Below are 25,297 nucleotides of genomic sequence, written 5' to 3'. Positions count from 1 at the left end.
AGGGTTCTTTTACAAAGGCCAGAACGAACTGTGCAACCATATCTCCTGCAACTGTTTCCTGACAATGTTCTCATTCTCTAGTTATCTTTAAGTCTTTTTTAGTATAACAATTTACCACGTGTTTCTTGCTGGGGACTGGTGGTGCAGTGTAACTGAAAGTTTTCCTGTGTCCTGCCTGGTCCCACAGCCACTCAGACCCATGTAAACACACAGAGGCTTACATTATTTTTTAACTATATAGTCTATGGCAGGCCTCTTGCTAGCTAGCTCTAATATCTTAAATTAACCCATTTCTATTAATCTATGTTTTGCCACGTGTTCTGTGGCTTATCAGTCTACTGGCATGTTGTTCCTTACCTCTCCTTTCTTTTTCTTGTCTCTTATGGGATTTCCTGCCTGCCTCTAAACTGTCTTGCCATAGGATAAACAGCTTTATTTATCAACCAATCAGAACAACACGTATTCACAGCATACAGAAAGACATCCCACAACACTTCCCCTTTTCTTTCTAATCAAAAAGGAAGGTTTTAACTTTAACACAGTAAAATTATATATAACAAAACAGTTATCAAGCAAGAATTACAATTACAGTATCTAGTCTATTTGTATTTGGAAAATTCAAAGAAAATATTCCATTTATTCTATATTTGTGTGTCTAAGTTTTCATATCTAACTTATATTTTATCATAACCAAGGAAAATTACATTTATAACTATCTAGCCTTTAACTACATCAAAGACCTCAGAAGGATATAATATTATCTAAGTAAATAGGAAAAGCATTGTAGCAACTTTCAAAATTATGGTAATGATAGAGACAGCTGCCTAACTGGACAGTCATCTAATGTTTCTCTGAAATGGTGGGGCATCCATCTTCAACCCATATGCCTAGAGTCTCCCAGTTGCTTCTCTCTGTGTTGTGTAGAATATCTGGCAGTCTCCTCTATGAAGCAGGAACCTGAAGAACCATCTTACCTTGCAAAGTTCAATGGTCACTTTCCTATGGGTCTTGCATGTCCAGTCATTACAACATTTTGTCAAGCAGTCCAGGCAAGAACAGTTTCTTGCCCAAATGGCTATTTTTGCCAAAAGAAGATAAACTCCATATGGAGAATTTTCCACACCCATCTTCCTCTTTGATGTAAATTGGTGCTTCCAGGAGCAGGTATGTCTCATTGTCCAGGAAAGTCTAAGTTTTTCAAACGTTTTAAATGCCATATTCTGTAGGTCTTTGAAGTATTTGAAGATTTCCTACCTAATTGAAATTTATCTCTCTATATACATATAAAACTAAACTAACATGACTATAAGTTTGATTATCATAGATGACTAATTATTAATCTGGATTTTTCAACTATATACTACAATTTCAAAGAAGTTGTACAAAAAATACTTTAAAAAGACTAGAAATATACATACAATATAACAAAATTAATTTTAAATTTGTATCATAAATTTCTGTGTAAAATCCATAGAAATGTAAAACATTTTTAAACAAGTTGTTGCTCTTTAAAAGTAGGTTCAATAATCTACCCTTTTATCCTATTATATCTATATATTCCTTTTTCTTCTTCAGAAAGAGATTGCATTTATAATCAACCTCCTTTAAATAAAAATAAACATTTGTAAACAATATTTTGGGAATTTGGGCATAGCTTCTCATATTACTTCCTGTTGCATGAGGGTGCTGGCAATCTAATGGGGGTCCTGAGAAAATTAAGAATTATGGTCTAGTCCTAACTGGAGCAGTCTGTGATGCTGTATTGTTGAGCAAAGTGCCTTAAAGCTGATATGGATGTGGGAGCATCTGGGGAGACTTTTCAGGGGGTCTTTCTTGATCAAAACATATTAGCCTGGAAGCAATCCACAGGTTCTCATCTTCTGTGGAAACAAAAGCAGAATGTCTTTTCCAAAGCAACATATCCTTAGACAAACTTTGAAGTCAAGATACCTTTAAAAAATATATATTCTGGTTTAACTCAGCAGATTTTACAATCTTTCTGTAGTTAAAAATCCCAAAGACAATATAATCCAGACTCTCTGTGTGATTTCCATCTTTGCGTGGCTTAGCTTTTGTATTACTTTACTGTCTCTTTAAAGACTATTTTTTTTTAAATATCTATTTCTCTGTATAACTGTCTATATTCCTTTTTCTCCCTCTTTCAAGTCTATGTCCACCTCAGCTTCCTATTATGGCAGAGGTAACCAGCTCTGGGAGCCATGTTCTCAGCCAGCTCTGGGAGGCAGTGGGTCTATGACTCCATCAAGGAGCACGTAGCCCAGAAACCTCTTTATTTTATTATTTATTTATTTGTCTATTTATTTATTTATTCATTGTTTATTTATTTATTTATCTGTCTGTATTAGCAAAAGCTATATCCACCATGCATCATGATGCATAGCTTGGAGACTCCTCTGTGCACAGTGGCAGGAATCCACCATGCTGCACTCAAGCCCATATGTCATGAACCCGCCATACTTGATGTCTCTATATCTCAGCCCACATGAGACATGAAGTAGAAAGTGGTTTTTGGCTCCATTATTGTGTGTTTAGAAACCATTTTTAAATTCTTTTAGGCTTTATGGAAATTTGAGAGCCCCACATTGGGTGCCAAATGCCCCTGAAAGTTTTCTTGTGTCCTGTCTGGTCCCACAGCTGCTCAGACCCAAATAAACACACGGAGGCTTATATTATTTACAAACTGTATTATCTGTGTCAGGCCTCTTGCTAGCTAGCACTTCTATCTTAAATTTACCCATTTCTATTAATTTATGTTTTGCCACATGTTCAGTGGCTCACTGGTCTGCTGGCATGATGTTCCTTGGGTAGCAGGATGGTGTCTCCCTACCTCTCCTTTCTTTTTCCTGTCTCTCTCTTGGATTTCCTGCTTGTCTCTAAGCTGCCTTGCCATAGGACAAACAGCTTTATTTAACAACCAAGTAGAACAACACATATTCACAGCATACACAAAGATATCCCACAGCGTGCTGTGCTATAACTTCAACCGCTTGAGCATCTGAGGCCATAACTTATTAGATTCAAGGCTGAACTTGACTATAGAATAAATTAAAAATATATTGGACACATTAATGAGATCCTGTTTTAAAAGAAATTTGTAGCATGAATTCTAATTGGTCTTAATAAAAACCTGGAGACAGATATCCAGGTAAATGCTGAAAGATCAGAGAGACAAAGATACAAGCCATGGCCACCACACACCTCACCAACTCCTCAGTCAAAAGGGAAGGAGCTCCTGTTTCTTCCTGTCTTATATTTCTTTTCCCCACACAGTCATATCACCTCCTGTCTCAAACTTCCTAGTGCCAGAATTAAAGGCATGTGTGTCTCCTCAAGTGCTGGGAGCAAAGGCATGAGATCCTAAAAGCTGGGATTAAAGGTGTGTGTCACACTGCCTGGCTTCTATGGCTAACAAGTGCCTTAGCTCCACACTCTGATCTTCAGGCAAAATATCACCACAGAAAATGAAAGGTAAAGGTGGAGAGAGGGAGGGAAGGAGGTCAGGAAGAAGAGAAGAAGGAAGCAAAGAAGGAAAAAAGACAGGAAAGAAGGAAGCATGGGAGGGAAGAAGGAAGAGGAGAATCAAAGAAAAGAGAAAAATTAGAAAAGAAAAGAAAAAGGGTAGATAACTGAAGCCCAGTGGTAGAGTACTGTCTAGCATGCATGGTTCCCAGGGTTCCTAGTTCGGCCAAACAAACACAAAAAGAATAAACAGTGAAAACAGCTTTCTAAAATATATTTTCTTACCTACCTAAATATTTTTAATCCTATTACCAAGTTAAATGTCTACATTTTTATTATTTTTTTCTTTTTTAATAAATTTATTTATTTATTCACTTTTTTATCCTGTCCACGGATTCCCTTCCCTCCTCTCCTCTCAGTCCCTTTCCCACTACTTCCCCTCTGACACCCATCCCCTCCATTCTTCCTCACTTCCTCTTCAGAGAAGGTCAGGTCTCCCATGGCATGTCAAGTTGCAGTAAGATTAAGAACCTCCCCTTGCATGAAGACTGGTCCAGGAAACCCCTTATGAGAAATAGTGTCCCATTGGAAGACCAGGCTACACAACTGTGACACATATGCAGAAGGCCTGGGTCCATCTCATGCAGGCTCCCTGTTGTCACTTCAGGCTCTGTGAACCCTTAGTTGATTCTGTGAGTATTCTTTTGGTGTCCTTGACCCATATGGCTTCTAAAATCCTTCTCCCCCTAATGGAGAGATTATTTTGGCCACTCCACGTAGTTAAAAGGATATTTATTTAATGGCGTAACTCACAAATTAAGTGAAAGGTAGGTCACAGGGTCTGGGGAAGGTATATGTATTGCAATCCAGCGGTGTTCTCCGGAACTCTGCATAGTCCACCTTCACCGTTCAGCGTCCCGGCACAGAGAGAGCGCACAGAGAGAGCGCTGGCCCATCCAGCTCTCGGGTCTCCAGGCGCCTCCCCTCGCCCCGCCTCATAGGCATGACAGTTGCCAGAGTCTCAATGGGGGTTGGAACTTCCAGATCCAAGCTGGAATGGCTACCCACTACATCCCCCTCTTCTACAGCATTTTCCAAACTCTACCTAATGTTTGGCTGGAGGTTTGCATCTGTTTCTGTCAGTTACTAGATGAAGCCTCTCAGATGACAATTGGGCTAGACACCAATCTGATCACAGGAGACAACTGGTTCAGGATATGTATTCACTATTGCTAGAGCCTTAGCTGGGGTCATCTTTGTAGCTTCCTGGGAGATTTCCATGTGCTAGAATTTTTCATGATCCCCAAATGTCTCCCTTTCCAGTAATCTTTTTTATTACTCTCCCTTTCCACTGCACTTCCCCTCAACATGATCACTCCTATTCCCATCTCCACCTAACCTCAGTCCACTCAAGAAATTTCTTCTATTTCTACATTTCCAGGGAGAGTCCAGAATTCCCCCTTAAATCCTCCTTGTTACCTAGTCTTTCTAGGTTTGTGGATTGTAGCCTGGTTATCCTTTATTTTACAGATAATATCTACTTATTTGTGAACACATACCATGTTTCTCACTCTTGGTCTGGGTTGCCACACTCAGGATTATTTTTTCTAATTCCATCCATTTACTTTCAAATTTCCTGGTGACCTTGTTTTTAACAACTGAGTAATACATTTTCTTTATCCATTCTTAGGTTAAAAGACATCTAGGTTGTTTCCAGATTCTTGCTATTACAAATAAAGCTGCTATGAACACAGTTGAGTAAGTGTCCTTGTAGTATGATGCAGCATCCTTTGGGTAAACACCCAAAGTGCTATACCTGGGTCTTGTGGTAGATTGATTTCCAGTTTTCTGAGAAACCACCACACTGACTTCTGAAGTTGTGGAACATGATTACACTCCCATCAGCAATGAGGAGTATTCCCCTTGCTCCACATCCTCTCCAGCATGAGCTGTCACTTGTGTTTTTGATCTTGGCCATTCGGTCAGGTATAAGATAGAATCTCAGAGTCATTTTGATTTGCATATCCCTGATAGCTAAGAATGTTGAACATCTCCTTAAGTGTTTCTTGGCTATTGTTGATTGCTGTTGAGAATTCTCTGTTTAGATTTGTACCCCTATTTTTTAAATTGGATTATTTGGTTTTTGATGTTTAGTGTCTTGAGTTCTTTATATAATTTGAAAATCATCCTTCTGTTGGACCTGGGGTTGATGAAGATCTTTTCCCATTCTGTAGGCTGCTGTTTTCTCCTATTGATGGTATCCTTTGCCTTACAGAAACTTTTCTATTTCATGAGGTTCCATTTATTGTCAATCTTAGTGCTTCTGCTATTGGTATTTTGTTCAGGAAATTGTCTCCTGTAACAATGGATTCAAAATTATTTCCCACTTTCTCTTCTACCAGATTCTGTAGCTAGAGTTTTCCTGCCTGGCCCACAGTCAGGACAAATCTTTGTCACCCGCCAGTCCCACAGCCGCTCAGACCCAACCAAGTAAACACAGAGACTTATATTGCTTACAAACTGTATGGCCGTGGCAGGCTTCTTGCTAACTGTTCTTATAGCTTAAATTAACTCATTTTTATAAACCTATACCTTGCCATGTGACTGGTGGCTTACCGGCATCTTTACATGCTGCTTCTCCTGGCAGTGGCTGCAATGTCTCTCCTCCTTTCTGTTTCCCCAATTCTCCTCTCTCTTTGTCCCACCTATACTTCCTGCCTGGTCACTGGCCATCAGTGTTTTATTTATATAGAGCGATATCCACAGCACTTCCCCTTTTCTTCTTTTTTTTTTAAAAAGGAAGGTTTTAATTTTAACATAGTAAAATTACATATAACAAAACAATTATCGAGCAAGAATTACAGTTACAATATTAAAGATATCCTATCTATCTTATATTTGTGAGTTTAAGGTTTTATATCTAACTTATCTTTTATCATAACTGAGGAAATTACAACTATCTAGTTTTCAACCACATCAAAGACCTGAGAAGGAACATAATGGTACCTGAGAAATGGTAGATGGATGCAAGCAACTTTTGGGAATCTTGGTAAACCAAGACAGCTGGCAGCCTGGATAGTCACCTGATGTTTCTCAGCATTGTTGGTGCATTCAAATCAGCTACAGGCCTAGAGTATCTGACAGACCATTTTTTTTTTTTTTTCGAGACATGGTTTCTCTGTGTAGCTTTGCGCCTTTCCTGGAACTCACTTGGTAGCCCAGGCTGGCCTCGAACTCACAGAGATCCGCCTGCCTCTGCCTCCCGAGTGCTGGGATTAACTGACAGACCATTTTCAGAAGCAGGAATTCTGAGAGATCATCTTACCCTGTCTTGGCAGAGTACAGTGGTCGCTTTCCTTGTGTCCCGCTTGTCCAGAAAGGACAGCATTGCATTTGTACTGTCAACCATCAAGGCAAGGGCAGTTCTTTGCCCAGTAGGCCATTTTGTGCCAAAAAGACAAACTTCCAAATGGAAATGTCTTAGAAGCCCAACATTCTCTCGGGATCAATTGGTGCAGCCAGGAGCAATTGTGTCTCACATCAACATAATTTTAAGTTATTTAAATGCCATATTCTCTAGGTCTATGAAGTGTTTGAAGATTACCTATCTATCTGAAATATATCTATGTATACCTAGAAGACCTAACAGTTATAATTACAACTTAGTATATATAATATCTTAGATAGAACATATTAAGTATTAGATTCAGGTTCTTTAGGATAGGACACCTTTTGGAATGATCTTTATAACATGCCATTTACCTATGCTCTATACTTCTCTGGATTTTGGTATGTGTTTCTTGCTTGATATTGTTTGCATTGGTTGTAGTTCCATCTTATCTAGGTCATTATCCCTCATTATTCCTGGACAATATTTGATAACCATTCCTTTGTATATAGTCTTGTACTAGTTTAGAACCTTCTTATTTAGACAAAAAGGGGGAGATGTAGTAGGTAGCTATTCCAGCTTGGTTCTGGAAGTTCCAACCCCCATTGAGACTCTGGCAACAGTCACGGCTCCGAGGCGGGCCAAGGGAGGCATCTGGAGACCCGAGACCTGGATGGGCAAGCGCTCTCTCTGTTCCGGGCCCCTGGACGGTGGAGGTTAACTGAGCAGAGCTCCAGAGAACACCGCTGGACTGCGATACACCTTCCCCAGGCCTCTGCAACCTATCTATTCCTTCATTTGTAAGTCACCCACTAAATAAATCTTCCTTTTAACTACGTGGAGTGGCCTTTATAATTTCCCCAATAAGATTCAGTGCATCTGGATTTATGTTGAGGTCTTTGATCCACTTGCACTTCAGTTTTCATTTTTAGAATCATTAGATAATAGCTTCCAAATCATCTTTCTCTTGTGACCTAAAAGCCTCTGAAACTCTCTTTCATGTGCATCTAATACTGAACTTTTTCTTTTAACAGTTAACAATGAGGAGATTTTTAAGGCTCCATTTCCTCATAAAAGATTGCTTCCTTTATAAAAATAATTAAAAAAACAATTATTTCTCTACAGCTTTGTGTTTGTTTATTTCAGAGAGCTTTTTCTAAGTCATCTGATCCTCACAGGTAGGCTAGAAACCAAATCAGTACTACAGTTTGTATGTTTTAGTGACATTTCTTACTGCTATGACAAAGTAAATTCAAAGTGTAATATTCATTATGTCATCAGTAAGGAAGCAGAGATATTGAACAGGAAATGGAGCCAGGCTGAAAAGTGTCAAAAGCCATTGCCAGTAATCTTCTGATGAGACAACTACTATAGGTCCTACATTCCCCACTTCCTCCAATGTGGAAACTACTACAGTTCCTACAGCCTCCCCCAACGGCACCAGCATCTGGGGAACAAGAGGTCAAACAAGAGGTCAAATTGCCTCTAGGAGACAATTGACATTCAAAGGACACACTGACTATGGTAGGTGTATGTGGAATGCCAGAACTCTGGAGACAAAGGCTAGAAGATCAATGTAAATTCAAGTTCATTCTGAACTTAATAGTGTGCTCCAGGCCTACTAAGATTACAGAGTGTTATATAACTCAAAAATAAATATAAATATGTAATTAAATGAATAAGCACTAAGAAATGTTTAAGCATTGTAGTTCAGTATATAATAATTTTCCAGATTACAGTAAAGAGCTTCAGATACCCACTTTCCTGAAACAAAGACATAACTCAAGTAGAACCAATATACATTAGTGATAAGCCACATCTTTCATATCTGAATGAAAATCTTGGCTCTAAGCGGCTTCTATACCCACTTAATTGAGTCTTACCATGACATGTAAATAAAATGAACCACTGATTCTAAGAAAGTAACAATAGCTTAGCTTTGGCCAATTGCAGGCTGTCTACTGATCAGACCATGTCTCTATAAAGCAAGTGATGACTACTGACAGTCAGTCTCTGTTTTTCCATGCCAGTTCCTTTTACTCTTACTTTAGCTATAATCTGTACATTTCATGGGGTGGCAAATTCTAACTATTATTGATAAGGAATACAGTCCAATGGCAGAAACTCCCTACAACTATCCACTTAGCTTGATCTATCTCTGATCAGGATAAGTGAGCTTCAAGAAAGAAGAAACCTGTCTACTCAGTTTCCCAGAAAACGAGATAGTATCTTAATGTGAAGGACTGAATCCTATCATATTTCATTCTGTCCTGTCACACTCAAAGATGCAAAATTACTAAGTGAATTCACATCATGTTCCTTATTTGCACACCAAAGTACAGTGCAAATATCAAGTGCAAGTTAATGTCTCCCCAGAGCCTATGGGTAAGTGTGCACTTAAGACTGTTTAGTAACCACTTCCTATGCCTTCTACTAATAGATGTATGAAAGTAGTATGAGCAAGGTATGACATACATGTGCTGTATTGTTCCTTAGTTTAGCCAAGACTAAATCTATTTTTAAAATCATGTGGAAAAATATTAAATCTGTGACAAAGGGAATCAGGAGGCAAATATTATATAATTACAGTGAGGGAGATTATTGCTCTAAAGGTATGTATGTTTTAAAGCTAAAAATAAATGAATTTTGATTTTTAATATAGAAAGGAAGAGCAGAAACATTAAAATTATGAGGACCAGGAAAAAATTCTTTTTTCAAAGATAATAAAATCATTGTCTATTATTACAAGGTGTTATTTTCTTGAACACTAAATTCATTTTCATAAGAACCAGTGTTATGAATCAAATACTCTCCTCCTGCAGTCTGGAAAGAAGTGGCCAATTATTTACTCTTTTGAGACCAAAACACAGCTGGATAAAGGAAGCAATATTTCACAGCCTTGAGGATTCCTATCCCAGGCTTGCCAACATAACCACTCAATATGAATTGTAGACTGATAAGGTAATTATTCACAGGTGCAACCTGTGACCTTTACATCCTTCTTAGTTTCTAAAGGTCCTTCATTTTAGTTTATTACACTTTTTCATTCTAAGTAGAAGAACATTATTCATGTGAATGGAAACCACTCATTACATAAAACAATCTGTAAGGAGGTATAGTGTTTGAGTAACTTATGGTCTGTTTGGAGATATAAATGAAGTCAAATCTTTGAAATGAGTTTCATGTTTCCAAATTGTAAATCAGACTAGCATTCATGTAAGGAATATGTGTCCAATAAATTATCACATAATAAGTTAATATATTTCCAAAATTCATAATACATACACTTCTAATTTAAATTGGAGTGAGAGTACTACTATTTTAGAGAAGTGTGGTGGTATTGTGTTCCCCAAAATATTGTGTACCCTAATAAACTTATCTGGGGTCAGAGAACAGAAAAGCCACTAGATACTTAGGATAGGCAGTGGTAGCACACGCCTTTAATCCTAGCATTCCAGAGGCAGAAATTCATCTGTTCAAGTATGCAGCCAAGCATGGTGACTCACACCTTTAATCTCAGAAAGCGAGCCTTTAATCCCAGGGAGTGATGGTAGAAAGCAGAAAGGTATATAAGGTGTGAGGACCAGAAACTAAAAGCATTTGACTGGTTAAGCTTTCAGGCTTTCTAGCAGCAGTTCAGCTGAGATCCATTTGGATGAGGACTCAGAGGCTTCCAGTCTGAGGAAACAGGATCAGCTGAGGAATTGGCGAGGTGAGGAAGCTGTGGTTTATTCTGTTTCTCTGATCTTCCAGTGTTCACCCCAATACATGGCTCAGGTTTGATTTTATTAATAAGAACTTTTAAGATTCCTGCTACAGAGAAGTATTTTAATTTACATGCCAGTACATTACAAATAACTGTACAGAAACAAAATGAAAAGTAACCATAATGTTTTGCCAGGTAGAGAAGTGTCTTTATTTACTCTTAGATTTTATCATATTTGACTTCTTTGTGAAAATAACTGTTCTGTTCAAATATGCTCTACAAATTTTGTTTCCTGTCAGAATTTCCTGAGAAAATTCAGAGAAGGACAAAGACTCATCTATATTAATCTTGTTCATCTATAGAAAGGCGGGACTGGTGGAGAGTACCATTTAGACACAGACCACACCTGGACAGTTGCTGAACAGAGAATACATAGATTCCATGTGATGAAGCAAGTACTATTAATCCCTAAGGGGCTTCTGAGACAGCCTTGGATTCCTGACATTACTGGTACTTATTTCAGGGTAGAGGTCTTGTCCTCTACTCTACTTTCATTCTGTACATGTAACTTGAATTTTCAAAAGAAAATGAAAAGGAACAAGATTTTCTCAAAATATATTTGAATAGAAGATAATTGGATTTTGGATGATTTGCCTTAATATTTTCTAATTTCCTAAAACTAGGTAACTGTATTTTATAAAGATGTAAAATATTAATTTTAGTGGTTTTAGCTCTGTTTTTTTAAGTTTAAAAAGATTTAACATTTCAACAAAATATTAAAAATATACTAGTTTACTTCATCAATTTTTTTAAAAAAGTAAAAATCAAGATATTTTCTTTTCTCAATGCTGTATTTGTCTATGACTAGATTTCTATATACTTCTAATTCTCTAGTTTAGAAATGTGTTGCATTTCATCATTTTTTCTCCTATGAAGTTAATTTGAAGGTTGCACTACTTTGAAAATATCTAAGCACTTAATAAATTTTATGCTCTCTTAAAAGCACATTTATTTAAATTTTACATTTAATTTTTTCATATATATCTATGACTGAACGTGTTTTTCTTCTTTTAAGTAGCAACAGTTTGAGTCAATATGCTAAAAATGATTTATATATCTTAAATTACATTTCTCTCCTTTCAATTTACTTTACAGTGATCTGCATTAAACAGCCAACATTGTTTTCCCCTAACATTTTTCAAATGCTTAACACTTGTAGCAGAATTTAAATTTTACCTGTAGTCTGAAATGTTCTTTTCTTGACCTTATTTTGAAACATTCTAGATGTTTGTCTTATATTCCAGTTGTTTAAGTTTCCAGTTCTAAAATTGGCTAGTTATTTTTATTTGTGTTTTTCATTATCCCTATTCAAATATTTTGTGAATCATCTCAGTATTAGGTAATTCAAGATTACTTTCCATCTGCTGTAAAGTCAGAAAATTATTCTTTAATGGTAACATATCATTTCCAATTAGAAATAATAGTGAAGAGGGTTATATTTGTTGTACTAATTTAAGATCTTATATAAGCTGTTATGGACCCTGGGTGAGAAAAAAAGACCAGAAACCTACAAAATCCTTTCATCCAAGTGATCTAATAATAAAACAAAGCTCATTCTGTTACAAAAATGAGAATTGGCATGGATTACTCTCAGTTTTTAATTGATTTGGTTTCTTCCATTCACTTGAAAAGGACCTGACTCTGTTCCCTCCCCTCATCTTGCAGCTTCATTTACTCTTGCTTTCTACTCTGTCCTTTTGTTTGCAAATGCAGTTCTTACAGATCACTAGAGCTCGGCTGTGCACAATACCTATTTTTATTTATGTATAGCTGCCGTACAACTGTGAATTACAGGACAGCAGGAATGGAATAATAATGGACTCATTTGCAGTGAAGTGGGCTCATTATCATGCCAGCTGCTGATATGCTCCAGCCCTGACTTCTTCTCAGCAAACAAGGTCCCAGGAGAAAGTCTTCAGTCTGGCTAAAGAAAATAATACTGCATTGTACACGTCTCTTGAAATCTGGCACTTATTGATTTAATGATAATAGTACTTTAAGGAAAACTATATATTTGTTTTTTCAATGGTAGCTGCTTTTTTAATATGTGTGTGTATGTGTGTGTATGTGTGTGTGTGTGTGTATACCTCAAAAGTAATTTGTTACCATTTTTGCATAAGCTAGATTTAATATTGAATAGAAATTATATTTGAAACATGAACCCCAGGATTAACACAGGTTTTCACAATATCCGTATAAAATATCAACTTCATTTTAGAGTACAATAAATTATACACTGTATTAGCAAATAAGCTCTCACACAGATATGCAACCTGCACACACAAATGCAAACATGTTCCTATTTATGTGGTCACATCTCAATAGCCATTATTAGTTTTGTTAAATACATAAAAACCATGACACTCCATTTCACATTTCATTATTTTAATATACACTTCATTAGACTTTGATTTTTTTTTTCAAGGCAGGGTTTCTCTGTGGTGTTTTGGTGCCTATCCTGGATCTAGCTCTGTAGAACAGGCTAGCCTCAAACTCATAGAGATTTGCCTGGCTCTGCCTCCAAGTGCTGTGATTAAAGCGTGCCCCACAACCACCTGTTTTAGACTTTGATGTTAAGGAACTAAAATGAGTGATGTGCATGGGCAGAATGACACATACCTAATGATGACATCATTTGACTGTCACGACTTATTTTACCTCTTATTTCAAGATACACGTTTGGTATGAGATTGTGAAATTTTACCTAGAGTAGTCACAAGCCTACTAAAATCAAAACCAGCAACTAACTTGTGGGCTCTGTGTTTCTTTACATCATGTGTAACACGAGTACTATTAATAACATGAGTTGCTACTTTGGAGACTATTAAACACTTTTATTCCTTATAATTCTTTCAAAATACATTTTTGCACCTACACTATAGAAAATTGTTGAGTAACTTTAAATAATGATTATAGCAATATATTATGGTACTATTTTGCATGAACTGTATGACTTTCTCTGATGTATCATACTATACTTTCTCTCACTTGGTAAAATGTTCTAAAATATTGAGGTTCTAAACATGGTTTCCTTAAAATAAAAATGATAATTTCGAAGACTTTCCTATAATTAGATAAACCAAGGTCAAAATTTTGAGATGTTGTTAACATGTTTAGAAAAATTATAGCACAGTAAAAAAAATTAAATACAATTATTTTAATTTCCTTTTTCCTAAATTCAGCTACTATGTTGGAAATCAATTGTCACATACTGAACAGAGATTAAGCTATTTAGAGAATGTCAAAGAATGCAAGACAGAGTATCACGTATTTTAAATACATCATACTGTATTTAATTATACAGAAGCTATCAAATACTTCCATGTTTTACTATAATTAACTGGCTTAAGTATGTCTCTACAATATTAAAATACTTCAGATATAAATTTATGAATATATTTTATTTAGTTTCTTAAAATACACATTATATACTATACCAACATTTTAAGACAATATGACAAACTTTGACTTTCTTTCCTTTTTGTGTAAGCCAGGATTTCAGAATGGGATTCAACACATGCAAGATGTAAGAGATGGTAAGAAGAGTTGGCACTGATGAATCATATATCATTTTTTATCTGACAATGTATTTACAAGAAGGAAGGGCATTCTGCAAGTGTTATTTTTTTTCCCTGGCTCATTTTCTAAAAATGTATAAATTTCTTAGGAGATTAAAGCAGATGCATGGGGAGTATTCACTTTTGAAGGGGAAGTAAACTATTTTCAAGTTGGTGGTCAAATGCGTATGACACTGCGTTATGAATGGCACTTAAAGGCATGTCAGTTGTAAGATGTGGTGCCAATCTGCAATAGATAATTAAGCAGTGGGAGCATCTGGCATCTTGGCAAGCTCTTTAGTATTTTTCTTGGCACTGGTTAGTTACTTCTACATTGATCACTTGATAATACATTTTAAAGGTCTATGGGTTGCTTGGCTAACATTTAACCTGTGCTTATTCCTTTTTCATTATAGATCAATGTTGCCCTTATCAAGCCAAATGCTGTGTGTGTGTGTGTGTGTGTGTGTGTGTGTGTGTGTTTGTGTGTGTAAGTCCCTCAAAAATTCACTAGCAGTCTGAAAAATTCCATTATAATTCTATTATAAAATCTGCTCCTCATATTTATACATGCATGAAACTATATTCTGTCAGTACAATGAAATATACCTTTATAATTTTGCTAAGTAATATTTCCTGAATAATGACCTAACATTAAAATTTTGAATTACAAAATTAGCTAAAAAGAAAAATCAAAGACCACTACCTAAAAGATGTTTTCAACTTGCTATAATTTAATAGACAGAGTAAAATTAAGTCACGAGGAAATATAAATGGTAAGAAATGATAGGTGCAGAGGAGTCATCTGCATTATGCAGACATGCTTAATTATCTTATAAAGCATTTCCAAAGAACTTTGCCATAAATGAGGAGATAGTTTCTTCCTTGTGCACACATGCTAATTTAAATCTCTTCAAAGGACTTTGGTAGTTGGAGGCCAGTAGTAAAGTTTTAATTATCCATGTTACATTCTATACACTCTAAGAGATTATATTTATATTCAAATATGCTTGTGTTCACAAATACACATTTTATGAATAAATATTTACTTATATAGATGAATTAGATTGATAGAAACTTCTTTCTTCATCATATATATATATATATATATATATATATATATATATAATTTCAAGGAAGCCATTCTATTAGAGGGTGAACATTATTCATAAATCCTTAAAGTTGAGATCAGTTCCCAACTTGATTTGGCCGCAGAGTGTTGCCTAAATCAATGTAGTTAAGATCTGAAATAAACTTGAGTAACCTCACGCTATTTTTCATGTGACAGTAGTTGTTATAAGTAAGGTGTAACAGAGCCCCAGTGGCCTGAGTGAAGTCTATTCAGATAGCTCACAGATAAATCAACAGAAAATTCTATCATATGAAAGTTCTTACTGTACCTTGGAAAGATTGTGATTAGCATGTAGCCACTGATGAACTGATTCACTTATGAGGTGATTCTCTTTACACAGGTACCTCACGTTCTTTTGCATAAACATATATATTGACATTCCTAAAATGTAAATATACATAGTCACCACGGCATGATAATCCTTCTTTGTAAAATTTCTAGTTCTACAGGGAATTCTATACTATGTAGGTACTTGACATAGAGATGATATTTAACAAGGAAAGGAAAAAAAAAAAAAAAGTAAGTCACCAAAGGGGGAAAAAAAACATTAACAGGGACGAGGAAATGTATAAAATGTTCCTTTGTTGGGCTAGATTAATATACCTGTATATAACAGTTTCAAATGGAAAAAGTCACATTTTAAAAGTTGTAAAATTTAATAGGCTTTACAGCTATAATATGATATCTAAGAGAAGTAGGTTTGTATACTGTATACAATAATAACCTCAAAAGTTTATATCTTTAAACTCAAGTTACTTTCACCTGTTGATATTGAGGCTATTATGTAAATGTAAATCCATGCATTATTCAGGTATTTGTGGTGGTGTGGATGTAAATAAACCCATAGCAATGACAAAGGTTTAAAAATGTTGTACCACAACAATTATGTATAATACATATTATCTAATAGATACTGTTTATATAGATATACATATATATATATATATAAAATTTTTCCTGTATTCCTTTTAAATATGGCTTTATAGATAATGTTTTAAAATTTGTCTGTACATATCAAAGAATTTGTTATAAAGTATTGGAGAAAAGACTACACATTCAACAAATGCTGCTGGTCACACTGGATAACTACATGTAAAGCACAAAAATCCTTATGTCTTACTCTGATCAAAACTGAACTTCAAATGGATCAAGGATATTCACATAATGCAAAGTACTGTAAATATGATAGAGAAAAAAGTAGCAATATGTTTGAATTCACTGGAACAGGAAAGAACTTTCTGCAGAGGACCTTGGTGGTGTAGGCATTTAAACTAACATTTCACGAATGAAAACTCATTAAACTGAAAATGTTTTTATACAGAAAAGAACTCCATAACTTAAGTAATGAGATAATATTCAATACTGAAAGTAATCTTTAACATATGACATAGGATTTCCATCTACAATGTATTTTTTAAAAGCTCAAAAAATAAAAATCAAGCAATCAATTCAATTAAAAATTGATCATGAAACTGAAGAGAGTTCTCAACGGATGAAATACAAATTGCTAAGAAACATTTTAAAACTATTAAACATCCTTAGCCATCAGGGAAATGCAAATTAAAACAACTTTGAGATTTTCTCTTATCCCAATCAGAATAGTTAAGATCTCAAAACCACATGAGAGCAGATGCTAGAGAGGATTCAAAGAAAAAGCAAACACTTATTCACCAATTTTGGCAAAGTAAACTCATGTAGCCAATATGACAAGCAGATGCAAGCATCTTCAGAAAGCTAGAAACGAATCTGTATCTGCACATACCACTGTTAGGCATATACACAAAGGACAGCATAACCACTGCAGAGACACCAACTAATCTAGAGTCATTGCTGCTTTATTTATAGTTACAAAATTAAAAGAGCCAAAAGTCCATCAACTAGTGAGTGGATAAAAACACTTGTGATACATTCATACATTTAACTGTTAAGTCAAAAGGTATCCACATATGCATAAATACAGTTGGAATAAGTCATTCTGAGTGAGATATCCCACACCAGGAAAGACAAATGCCACGGGTTTTTTCTTACTTGTGAGTGTCAGCTTTAAATCCTTAGATGTGAATGTCTCATTTGAAATACCCATAGAGGTCAAGAAATGAGTAAGGGGTAATAGGGGTGGGGACTTTCAAGGGAGCGGAGATAGAATGTAGTAAGGAGAATAGACTAGTAAGGATTAGAAAATATGAAGGATAAGAGAGCAAAGTAGAGGAGGGAATAGAAGGAGAAATAACTAGCACTGAAGACTTTCCTAAAATTCATATGGAAACCTACTACTGTAGAGGCTTCTTAAGTTTGTTCATACACATATATAAAAATAATTTAAGGGTAGTTATGCTATAGCTCAGTGAAAATGACACAGAAGACATAAGGTAACAAGTACAAAGTCCAGTGAATTGAATGCATTACCTCTTTTGAGGCAAGGGTCAGAAAAGACCCACAGACTCCCAAGCATTACAGGATATTTTCAGTGCTTCTGTTTGCCTTTCAGAACTTGACAAGACTTTATTACTGAAAACAACCAATACTTGAGTCATAGAACATGGAGAAATTAAGCTGGTATTGAACTAAAAGACTTATCTCTATTGGCTAGTTGTCACAGTGAAAGAACTCAATAGACATGATACTTGAAAAGAAAAGTAATCATCAATCTCATTGAGCTGTGAACCTTGGGAGCTATAATAATAATTGTTCTGGAAATATATGCCCATTGGTGAGGCAGTAGGCTTAATATTATGGGAGTAATCAAACACTTCGTTATTGAATTTAAAGCCCATTCTACAAGATGAAAGTCATAGGCCCTAGGGGATATAGCATTAAACCAATTCTGAAAGATTTACCATTACAGCCATAGATTAATATACCTCTGAATTTTCATAAAAAGAATCTTATATTTGCAGCAGATGACAATATGGAAACCAAAAACTGGTCAAGGTATGAAGTATACGAGACTAAAATCCCCTGACCTAAAAAGGACATCTGTATCATTTCCTGTCCCATCAAGGATATGTCATCATGAAAGAGAGGGTGTAATATTGCAAGAGCCTGTGAAGATTGATGATTAAAAAGATATAGTATTTTTTGGACGCAGTAGTTCAGTTGAACAAATGAACAAGACATATGCAGGTTCAAACCAGGCAAAATTCCATCATAGATAGTAAGTTGGGGACCAATTCCCATTCCTGCTGAAAAACTATTTGCAAGTGATAGCTGCTGTGAAAGGGAGGGTCAATTTTTTAAATGTGTCTTGACCCCTCCTCCTCCTCCTCCTCCTCCTACACACACACACACACACACACACACACACACACACACATACACACACGCACACACAAATTGTCATGTGATGGGAATGTTGTTCTGTATGCTGTGAATATGTGTTGCTCTGATTTGGTTGATAAATAAAACACTGCTACTGACCAGTAGCCAGGCAGGAAGTACAGTATACGTGGGATAAGCAGAAAAGAGAATTCTAAGAAGAGGAAGGCTGAGTCAGGAGTCACCAGCCAGACACAGAGGAAGCAAGATGTGAAGGCAGAACTGAAAAAAGCTACCAAGCCACGTGCCTAAACATAAATAAGAATTATGGGTTAATTTAAATGTAAGAGCTAGTCAGTGGTAGGACTGAGCTAATGGCCGAGCAGTTTTAATTAATATAAGCTTCTGAGTGGTTATTTTACAAGTGGCTGGGGGGTGTGTGGGGCTGGGCAGGACCAGAGAAAACTTCAGATACAAATGGTGCCCAACAGTTAGAACTACCACCTGAAACCTGAAAATACTTAATAGGTAATTTTAAATGAAGCCAAAAACAGGTTCCTGCTTCATGTCTCATGTGGGCTGTAAGATGCCACAACATAAGTGCTTGAACTACAGTATGGCTGAGGATTCCTGCCACAGTACACAGAGGCATCTCCAAGCTATACAGTGTGGTGCCTGGTGGATTTAGCCTTTGCTAGTAGAAACAAAATAAAAACAACCAAAAAAAAAAAAATAGGGTTCTGGGCCACATGCTGCTGGATGGACGCATAGATCCACTGCCTCCCAGAGTTGGCAGTGAGCTTGTTGGTAAACATAGTTCCGCCATGTTGGGAAGCTGAGCTGGGTGGAGGAAACAGCCAAGGCTTCTGCTTCAGTACTAGCCACTTCAGTTTAAAGCAACAGTTACACAATAAGGCAGCTAGATTCAAATAGGGCAAGACTTTAAATGGTTTACAATGTGTGTAAAAATGTATGTAGGCTTGGAAGAGAGAAGAAAATGAATATAGACAGTTATATAAAGAAATAGTTTTAGAAAATAAAGTCTTTAAAGAGACAGTAAAAGTAATGTAAAAAACAAGCTCATAAAGATGGAAATTACACAGAGAATCTGGATTGTGTTGTCTTTGGGATTTTTAACTGCAGAAAGACATTTGATTATAAAGGTTGCTCAGTTAAACCAATATGTATATTTTAAAGGTACCTTGATTTCAATATTTGGATCAAAAGATATGTTGTTTTGGAAAGGAGGCTCTGCTTTTGTTTCCACAAAAAGCAAGAGGCTATAGATTTGTTCCAGAATAAGATACATCATGTTTGACCAGCCAACACCCCCTGAAAAGTCTCTGATGACACCATGGCCCAGATGATCCAACATCCAGAATGGTTTCTAGGCAACTGGCTCAGATGATACACCCTCACAGACTACCCCATAATCCTAAAATTTCTTTGTGTCCCCTTAAAAATACAGTGCCCTCATCCAGCAGGAACAGTATGAGAAGCTATGCCCAAATTCCCAAATATACCAAGCTGGATTTGGAGATGGAATTGGCTCACTCCTTCTCTAAACCCAAGCATATTGCTAAAAGAAAAGGTTGAGAAATTCTTCTGTCCCATATCAGAAGAGCCCTCTGGTGTGAGACAGAGGAAAACCAACATTATTATTTAAAGCAAGGTGATTGTAAATGCAATCTCTTTCTAAAGAAGAAAAGGGGATAGTGTAGATATGGTAAGATGAAAGGGCAGATTAATAAACCTACTTTTAAAGAGCAACAACTTGTTTAGAAATATTTTAAATTGCTATGAATTTTAGTTTATTGATAGTAGTTTAAACTTAATTTTGTTATACTGTATATATATTTCTGCTCTTATGTGAAGTATTATGTTTACGTAACTCATTTAGACTGTAATGGGTGATTAAAAATGCAGATTAATAATTAGTCTTCTATGATAGTCAAACTTATACTCATGTTAAGTTTTCTAGGTATACATAGATATAATTCAATTAGGTGGGTAATCTTCAAACACTTCAATGACTTGCAGAACATGGCATTTAAAATGTTTTAAAAATTTGGACTGTCTGGACAGTGAGACATGTCTCCTCCTGGCAGCACTGATTTACTTCAAAGAGGAGGATGGTCATCAAAGACACTCTAAATGGAGTTTATCTTCTTCTTGTCAAAAATAGCCATTTGGGCAAGAAACTGTTCTTGCCTGGACTGCTTGACAAAATGATGTATTAACTGGACATGCAGGACCCATAGGAAGGTGCCCACTGACTTTTGCTTGGAGAAATGGTCCTTCAGCTTCGTGATTCACAGAGAAAAATGCCAGACATTCTACAGGACACAGAGAGAAGTGATTGAGAGAAGTGATACAGAGGAACTTTTAATGGCTGTCCAAGCAGCCAGTTGTCTCTGTCATTCCAGATTTTTGAAAATTGCTTATAATGTACTTCCTATTTACTTAGGTAATAGTATGTCTTTCTGAGGTCTTCAATGTAGTTGAAGACTAGATAGTTATAATTTTCCTTGGTTATGATGAGAAATAAGATAGATATGAAACATTGACTCACAAATATAGGGTAGATAGGATATTTCCTTTAATTTTGCCAAACATAAATACACTAAATATAAATACACTGGATATTGTAACTGCAATTCTTGCTTGCTGTTTTGTTATATATAATTTTACTGTATTGAAGTTAAAACCTCCCCTTTTAAGAGAAAGAAAGGGGGAAATGATAGAAATATTGTTCTGTATTCTGTGAAAGTGTGTTGCTCTGATTGGTTGATAAATAAAATGCTGATTGGCCAGTAGCCAGGCAGAAAATATAGGTGGTATAAGCGGACAAGAAGAATTCTGGAAAGAGAAAGGTTGAGTCAGGAGTCACCAGCCAGACACAGAGGAGGCAAGATGACAAGGCAGAACTGAGAAAAGGCACCAAGCCACATGGCTAAACATAAATAAGAATTATGGGTTAGTTTAAATGTAAGAGCTAGTCAGTGGTAGGACTGAGCTAATAGACAAGCAGTTTTAATTAATAAAAGCTTCTGAGTGATTATTTTATAAGTGGCTGTGGGGTCTGTGGGGCTGGGCAGGACCAGAGAAAACTTCAGCTACAGTCAGGTCATTGATTGTTCAGTGGATGCCCACACATCCAAGAGTGTATGGAAAGCTCAAGTTTGAGTCTATGGCTTTGACAAAAAGAGGACACCAACTTGGGTAGGTAGGATAGGAGGGCATATCTGGGATGGGGGGGGGGGTTGGAGAAGGATTTCTACTTTTATTTTATATTTTTTTAATTAAGAAAATGTTTTATTCATTTTATATACCAATCAAAGATCCTCCTCTTCCCTCCTCCTGGCCCTCCAGCCTCCTACTCCCAACTCATCCCCCATTAAATGTACCTCCACATGGAAGGCCTTACCTTTTTGTAGAAGGGTTTTTAATATGATAAGAGTGTATTTCATTGAATTCTCTAAAATCTAATAATTTGTAAAAGGTTGAACAACACCTAAGAAATGATGACAAGGTTGAAACCCAATCATTGACATGCATGTAGATACCTGTGCACACATGTACACAAACTCTCATTACTTATATAAGAAAGAACTAAAAATGTGTAAGATCAGATGATAATTTATATATTATCTGAAGCCACATATGTAGCATACAGTTAAAATAATATTCATCGACAATTAAAAACATTCTGTGTGAAATTCTATTTTGAATTATATATATGTGTGTGTGCATATATAATATTTTATAGATGTATGTATGCATACACATATTATAATATAATAAAATGGAAAATGTTCATATAAACTTTATGAATCTCATAATAATGTACAAACAGAGATATAAAGTGACCGACTAAATTCTTACACACACTAGCTGCATTTACTTAGGTTGCTTCTACTGTAAACGGTAGCACCAGGATCTATTATTTACAAGGCAAAGTCTGTTTTTGCAGCTTTAGATTTACGTTTTTGTGATTTTTGATTGCTTTAATTTATTTCATACTAATTAATTTTAAGTATATTTTCTGTAAGCAAAAGTAAGCTTAATAATAAGGATGGAATGATGATGACTGGACAAGGCTCAGTGATAAAAGGAAAGGAATTGAAACAAACCACAAAGTCCTACTTCCTGGACAGAGACGGATTTCAAGAATGATCACACTGTGAACCCCAAGTTTGCGTTTATGTAAATTAAATAAAATCAACCTTGGGTCAGGAGGAGGAGCCAACAACTAGTTGACAGAAGATAATCAAAGAGAGTCAGGAGGAATTTGGAAGATGGATAGAGAGACACACAGAAAATAGTACGGAAGGAATTTGAGTGTAGTGGTCATTTTGGTTTGGCAGAGTGGAAGGACACTCTCTTTCACAGGGAAGGTCAGCTATGTGATCCCCAGTCTCTTGTGCTAGCAGATTTTCACTCCTGCCTCTGACTCCTGAATCCTATTGATAAGTAGAGCTATAGAGATTTAGTTAAAATGTGCATTTGGTGGCAGGGGTAGGAGGTGGATCTAGGCAGGAAATAAATGTCCCACAGAGCCACTACCTGGGAAGTGGGCCACTAACCAAAGAGCCGTAATTATCGACGGAAACACCAGTAGGTCCAGATGCAGCCATTGTGCCAGCAAAAGCTGGACTTCCAAAGGACTCCCCCAAAACATTCCATAGTTATCCATTCTCCCTCTTTCTAGCCCCTGGCAATTACTAATCCATGTTGTTTCTCTATGGAGTTGACTATTCTGTATATTTTATGTAAATGCATTCCATGGTGTGTGATCTCAGAATGGCTTCTTTTGTTTGGCATCATATTCTCTTCCCTTTTTCCAACATAACATTTTTATTCATTATTTGGGAAATCACACGCACTTCCCATTTCTTCCAGGTCCACCTCTATCCCTCCACTGCACCTCCTCCTAGTCAGGCTAATCCAAACAGTCAGGTGCCTTAGACAGTCAAGGCAGAACAGCAACACATCTTTACACAATAAAACAAATGCATCAAATGCATCTTTCTTTACATGTTAACAAAGGCACCATAAGCAAATGTAACACACCTTCACACAGTCAAAGTTATATTCCACAAAACAAATAACATATCTTTACATAATTAAATATTCCACAGCACTCCAGTGTCTTCAAACATAGAAAAATAAAGCCGATGCCCAACTAGAAGCTTTATCACTACTAAGTAGCATAAATAGTGCTGAAAGATACTAGGTATAATATAGAAGTAGAAAAGTAATTATCAATGTCCCCTAGCTATTATGTCTGTTACCTATAATATCTTCCTGCCTTCAAGACATACTGGTTCAATAGTGGCACAAACGTTATACAAGTAATCCAGCATTTTTGCTTGGTTTTAAGGCTCACTTCATGAGATGGAATTCTTGCCTAACACTGCTCAAATGACCAAGAACCTGAGACTACAGTTCATGAGCCCTAAGAGAAATTTTACTATTATCATCATGCTAAATGAATATAGCAATAAAATCACTCCAAAGAACATACTATATCCTTGATTCAGTACAACATTCAACTCTCCTCAGGAGAATCTTGTTCTTGCAGGAGGTGTAATTAATATAGAGACCCACAACTGAACAAAGTGCAGAAACCGTAGCATTCAGCCTTAAATGGGATTGTTTTTATCACACACTTCCTCTCACAGCTCAGGGATACATGTGGTAGAGGAGATGGAATGATTGTAAAAACCAGAGGTGATAGATAAGTCCATGTAAACAGGATGATCCAGATACAGGAGGACAAGTGTCCATATGGACGTCAAAAATTGTTTACAGTATGCACAGGGCCTGAACAAATTCATGACAGACAAAATTGCATTACAGAGAAGGGAAAGTGGGCATGTCCTATATCTAACCAGGAAGCTATTTGCAATTGATACCAGCTGGCATAGGGAAAAATCTGTTTCTCCAATGGAACAACATTAGGTGATCAACCATACTCCAGGATATGATCCATACCTGAGAATAATTAGCCAAAATGAAACAGAATCTAGGTGTTTGTTTGCTTAATTTACATTTGTTTGGCTTTGTTTTGTCATTTTTGTCTTTTGGATTTTCTCTTTGCAATATTTGTCACTGTTTTTTGAGACAGGGTTTCTCTGTGTAGTTTTGGTGCCTGTCCTGGATTTCGCTTTGTAGACCAGGCTGGCCTTGAACTCACAGAATTCCACTTGGCTCTGCCTCCCGAGTACTGGGATTAAAGGTGTCTGCCACCAATGCCTGGCTGTTTGTTTGTTTTTAGAATTTGTTGTTTTTTTTCTGAAAGAGAAAAATAACATGAAGCTGGTTGGGTATGGTGGGAAGTAGATGGGAGGAGCTTGCTGGAGAGGTAGATTAGTATTAAAATATAATTATATGACATTTTAAAAATCAATAAATATATACTAAAAAGCAAATCCCTTTTTAGAACACGTAAGAGCAAAGCAAAAATTAAAAAAAATAAATTTAGTATCACTAATGGGTTATCAACTCGATTTCTTTACACATATTTGTAAAATATATAAACTTTTTTGTAAATGATTTTATTAGAGTTCTAACTTTTTTTCATTTTTCACTGTAAAGAATCACTTTTGACCATCAGTTTATTACAACTAAGTCTACCTGAAAATCTCCTATGAGAATGCCAAAATAAAAGCCAGTAATTATCTTTTTCATACAATAAAATAATGTCCTATTTTCTT

This window comes from Peromyscus leucopus, chromosome 15 (genome assembly GCF_004664715.2).
Source record: "Peromyscus leucopus breed LL Stock chromosome 15, UCI_PerLeu_2.1, whole genome shotgun sequence".
Lineage (NCBI taxonomy): Eukaryota > Metazoa > Chordata > Mammalia > Rodentia > Cricetidae > Peromyscus > Peromyscus leucopus.
Note: the sequence above shows the minus strand (reverse complement) of the source record.